Below are 5759 nucleotides of genomic sequence, written 5' to 3'. Positions count from 1 at the left end.
AATATTAACATTCCATTTTCCTGATGAGTTTTTTGATAATCATCATTGAGTGATGTCAATTAACAAAAAAAAAGCCTAAAATCCAGCTAGTTTGCTCCAAATTCCATATTCTTCCTCCCACTACCATAGAAAAAAAAAACAAGATTTCATACAAAACAATAAATGAGTCCTCAGTCAACATTAAAAAATTTCACTCATTCTTACACATGCAGCTGCAAAGATTTGAACAAAGAAATAAGCCACACAGGCTAGACCCCATTTTAAAAGCAAAAGCCCTACCAACCCCTAAAATATTATAAAGTCTCATTCCATAGCCACAAGACAGTAGGGGTTCATGACAACCAGTAAGGCAAAATGTTTCAAGAGCAGTCATGAACCCAGAGTCTGGGTCTTAAAGAAGGCAAACAGTTGAGTTTTAATATGACACTGGGGAAGAGGGACCTTTGTTTAACTATATAGACTGGGATATCTTGGATTTATTTCTCCCTGAAAGAACTTAATTGTAGGGGCTGGTGCTATGGTGCAGGGGGTTAACGCCCTAGCCTGAAGCACTGGCATCCCATACGGATGCTGGTTCAAGACTCGGCTGCTCCACTTCTGATCCAGCTCTCTGCTATGGCCTGGGAAAGCAGTAGAAGATGGCCCAAGTCCTTGGCATATTTTTAAGAGAGAGTAATTCATGGGAATGGAGCAGGGGTTAAGGCACAACTCCAGCCATTGCTGCCAATTGGGGAGTGAACCACTGGATGGAAGACCTCTGTGTGTGTGTGTGTGTGTGTGTAACTCTGACTTTCAAATAAGTCTTAAAAAATAAAAAGAATTGTAATTTCAGATCCCCTACTCACTACTGCAGGGACTCCTACTACATTACATATTTCACGTAAGTAGGAAGACGGTCAACAAACTGGACACCAAGAAGAAGAACCAAATGCTCAGACACAACCTTAGAGCTATTTATCTCAAACTCCATTGATAATTTCACTTCACTTTCACATTTTGCATTTGATTTAACTGTCCATTCTGGAAGAGGCATGAACCAAAACTCAAAATTTATCTGAAAGCTACCTCAATTTTCCTTGGCATTTTGAAAATTACGGAGTTGAAGGGTGTGGAGAGTAATCTCTTTAGAGCAGTTTAGAGTAGGAAAAAGCTGCATTCCAAAAGTGATACTGTAGAATTCAAAACAAAAAAGTTCTGTGTAAATAATTTAAAAAGTCATCATAAATTTTGACTGAAGAATTCAGAAAAAGAAAATATATCCCATTTTCCATGTACAAGATAAAGTATTGAAATGTATGCCAGATTCATTTATGGCAAATGATTCCCTGGGAGGCAATGTATATTACTAACATGTGCATACAAAGAATCAATGCATCATCCCAGGCTGTAAGAACAACAATAGTTTCAACCACCAGAGGGCAGAAATAAAGCAACAGTGTTTAAGAATCTCAAGATTCTGCTTTTACTAGGGAAAAACTAACTCCAGTCTCCATCTGATTTTATTTTTAGTTGAACAGACATGAAAATACCTTGTGGCAAACTTCCATTGTGTGTTAAATAGGAAAATTATTTTGATTGATAATTTTCCATTTGACTGGTCTGCCAATTCATTATTTTTCCAATGGTTATAGTTTGTAGTTTTTATAAAGAACTATTTTGAGAAACAAGCTACAACCAGATTTGGGCAATCCAAGAACTCACATCCAATCAGCCTGTCTTTGGGGAAAGCATCCTAAGTCAGTCTCATCTGTATTCAAACATGCACATTCTTCTTGCTTCACTTTCCCAACTTTATCTTTCTCATTTGTTTAAACCTAATCTATTGTGATGTACCTCTGAACTCCAGAAGTTTGGCTCAGCATATGTCGTTTTGCCCTAGGTCTTGATCCCCAGCACTGATACCATGGGTATAAATTTTATTTTCTAAGCTCATTTTGATGTATTAGGTAGTGAAATAACCATAAAAACAATAATAGTGATAAAAGGAAATGTTCTTATAAACAGATATGAACGATGTTTGATTCTAGTGTCCTGGAATTACTCTTTTCAGCAGTGTAAGGACTCTGATTTTTATTTTTTTATTTTTATTTTTGAAAGGCAGAGAGAAGCACAGAGAGAAGCTGACAAAAGACAGAGTTCTCAATCACGGTACACTACCCAAATGCCTCCATCAGCTGAGGATGGCCCATGCAGAAGTCAGCAACCCAGAACTCAATCTGAGTCTCCTAGTGAGTAACAGGGGTTCAAGTGTTTGAGTCATCACCTGCTGCTTCCGAGAGTGTACATTAGAAGGAAGCTGGGGCTGGCACTTCGGCTCACTAGGCTAATCCTCCGCCTTGCGGCGCCAGCACACCGGGTTCTAGTCCTAGTCGGGGCGCCGGATTCTGTCCCGGTTGCCCCTCTTCCAGGCCAGCTCTCTGCTGTGTCCAGGGAGTGCAGTGGAGGATGGCCCAAGTGCTTGGGCCCTGCACCTGCATGGGAGACCAGGAGAAGCACCTGGCTCCTGCCATCGCATCAGCGTGGTGCGCTGGCCGCGGCGGCCATTGGAGGTTGAACCAACGGCAAAAGGAAGACCTTTCTCTCTGTCTCTCTCTCTCACTGTCCACTCTGCCTGTCAAAAAAAAGAAGGAAGCTGGAATCAGAAGTTGAGCTGGGTCACAAACCCAGGCACTAAGATAAGGGCTGTGGGTGTCCCAAGTATGGCATCTCAACTGCCAAACACCTGTACTTAGATTGTGATATTCCAATGCCTTCTTCTTAATGTCTATAAAAGATTCTGTGAAGTATTCCCAGTTGATCAAATTAAATTTCTCTAAGATCTACTAATTAGTCATGCTTGGATTAGCTATAATTTTAACTTTTCTTCAATGTAACATTTTATTGGTGTGAAATGTACTATAATTCATTAATAATTAGTCACTTGAACAGTAATAGAAATAATGCTGAATGCTTACTCAGAGCCAGAAAGTGTTCTGGGCTCTATTAAAGGAATTTAGAATTTTGGAATTTATAACAACCTAAGACACAGATGCAATAAACGTGCCTGTTTTACATATTGGGAAGCTGAGTCACCTTTAGGTTGTGTAACTTTGGCCAAACCCCACCCCAGAGTACACACAGATGAGCCTTCATTTGTACCCAAGTAGTCAGTTTCCCCAGTCACTGCCCTTAACCACTGCTCCATTCCCATGAATTACCCTCTTTTAAAAATATATATTCAGTCTTTATTTTGTACCTTCATTCACAAATACTCATTAGGTGCCTACTTGGTACTAAGGATTGACTATTCACAGAAAAATTTGAAAACAGACTCTACCCAGGAAGGAGTGCAGTCTGGTAGAGAATAGAAACCTTAGATTAATAAGGACAATAAAGCTTTGTGGGTGCTGTGACATTTATGGTTTAATTATAAAAGCAAAACTAGAACATGGACAGGATTCCCAGAAAGAACTTTGGCCAGGTGCCTTGCGGCAGGTGACAGAAGGAAATATTCCAGGTCTAGGGAGAAAAGGCAGGTGCATGTGAGGAAGTACCAAAGAATTTTGCAAATTTGAGGAAAGCTCCTGGTTATTCTAGGAGCTGAAGTTTGAAAACTGTGTCCCATGAATGTACATGTTTATCAAAATACATTGAATGCTACTGGGCATTTCACCGTATGCAAATATTATCTCACTTTTTCAAAAAACTGTTTGACAATTTTAAAAGAAACATGTTGGGAGAGGCAGACAGAGGCTGTATTACAACTGGCCTTGCATGATATGTTGGAGAACAGGCTTTTTGCCATCCATGTGAAGCGGAGTTTCTTAGGCAAGAGAGTCACCTAGCCCAACATGTGTTCTGGGAAATCCACCTGGTGGTCAAGATGGGGTTGAGTGCGAGTGAAACCAGCATGAGAGGATCAGGCCATTGAGGAGGCCACAGCATGGTTAGGCAAAGGATGATGGATGCTGGACTAAGGCAGGTAAAAGGAAATAAAGAGTAAGAGATGGCCTTGAAACTATCTGGACATGCAACTGTCTGCCCTGCTGAAGGGATGGGACCCAGAGCAATGGAGAAATGATCGTATATTGGATAAGAGCAAGCTTATCTACTGGAATTGGAGGGGGGTGGTCTAGGTGGAAACAGAGGTTATACTTTCTTAGTATGGTTGATCTTCTTGACTGTATGGTGCTAAGTCATAAGCCTTCTCTTCTTTTTAAGATGTAGTTATTTATTTATTACAAAGGCAGAAAGGGAGGGAGGGAAGAAGGGAGGGGGAAGGGGGTGGAGGGATGAGGAGAGAGGGAGGAAGGGAAGGAGGGGGGAGGAGGGAGGAATAGAGAAATAACTTCTATCCGCTGGTTTATCTCCCAGGGCTGGGCAAGACTGAAGCCAGAAGCAAGAAACACCATCTCAGTCTCCCATATGGGTGTCAAGGATATGACCCTACAAGCAGACAGTTTGAGGAAGGAGCAGACAGTTTGAGGAAAGAGAAAGGTTTATAACTATGGAGAATAAAAAAAGGAACTGTGTAGAGATGTGTAATATGACCTGCACTTAGGACAGGGAGTTTTGGGAGAAAAGTCATTATGGGTGCTGCCAATGTTGTGGCATGGTGAGTCAAGCCACAGCCTGCAACACTGGCATCCCATATGGGCACCAGTTCACATCCTGGCTACTCCACTTCTGACCCAGCTTCCTGCTAATGGCCTGGATAAAGCATTAGAATATGGCCCAAGTGATTGGGCCCTGCCACCCACATGGAGACCCGCATGAAGCTCATGGTTCCTGGCTTCAGCCTAGTCTGGCCTTGGAGGCCATCTAGGAAGTGAACCAGCAGATGGAAAATCAATCAATCAATCTCTCTCTCTCTCTCCCCATCCATCCCTCCCTCCCTCTCTGTAACTCTGACTTTCAAATAAATAATAAGTCTTTGAAAAAAAAAAAACAGTAGTCACAGGTACATAGAAATTAGGAGAGAAAGAGAGAGAGAGATTAATCCAAGGGGAAGAAATATTGTACAAGGAAAATATGAAAAGTATGCAAGGAAAGATATAAAAGTGTAGTACACTACATTACTCAGCTCTGAATATCAGCACATGGTCATAAAAATGCAAACACTTGAATCTAAAGATTATCTAATATATTCAACAACATTTGAAGGAATACAGGGAAGTGATGTACTGCAAGGTAGATGGGACAAGTTAAGGTAATAAAGTCCTCTCTCTTCCTCTGTAGGAAGTCAACAGCTGACAATGTAAAACTGAAAGGAAAGAAACAAAAAATCAAGAAAAGTGAAGATATGAATATATTTGCATGGTATTTATCAATCTGGCGAGAAATTCCAATAAGAAACAACCAAGAATTTTCTGGAATGGTGTTTTGGTAGTGTTTTGGTTTTGTTGTTGTTGGTAACAAACCTTGCAAAACTATCTGAAATGCTACAGAATATTCATGTATCATTTGAGTATAAGTAATTAACCTTCAGAATATTTTTAAAAGAAGTTGCAAGTAACACTGAGGTTTGGAAGCCACTTAAGGGAATCAGCAAGCACCAGCTTCACTGTGAGAGCCTGCGCCGATGGACGGTGGGAGAGGGCGCCACGAGCCAGGCATCCGAGGAGAGCTGGGGTCAGGAGGAGGAGATGCAGCCACCTTGCAAAGGTGAAACGTCACTGAGGTCCCAGGGAAGTGGGTTCAAAGGCACATTGTGGTTCAAGAGGAAAATGAGAGATGAAACTGAGAGGAAGAGTCGTGCAGCAGTGTGGGGCTTTGAAACT

The 5759-nt window shown here is 41.3% G+C and overlaps 1 long non-coding RNA gene across 1 annotated transcript; it reads left to right on the top strand.

Moving 5' to 3' along the window:
• The first annotated feature begins 1908 nt into the window (after positions 1-1908).
• LOC127491849 (uncharacterized) lies at positions 1909-5354 on the top strand. The gene is made up of 2 exons (XR_007920788.2): positions 1909-2228; positions 5218-5354. It is a non-coding gene; the product is annotated as an uncharacterized lncRNA (long non-coding RNA).
• Positions 5355-5759: the final 405 nt, after the last annotated feature.

This window comes from Oryctolagus cuniculus, chromosome 3, assembly GCF_964237555.1.
Source record: "Oryctolagus cuniculus chromosome 3, mOryCun1.1, whole genome shotgun sequence".
Classification (NCBI taxonomy): Eukaryota; Metazoa; Chordata; class Mammalia; order Lagomorpha; family Leporidae; genus Oryctolagus; species Oryctolagus cuniculus.
The sequence above is the reverse complement of the archived record's forward strand: the minus strand, read 5'-3'. Positions and strand labels throughout refer to the sequence as shown.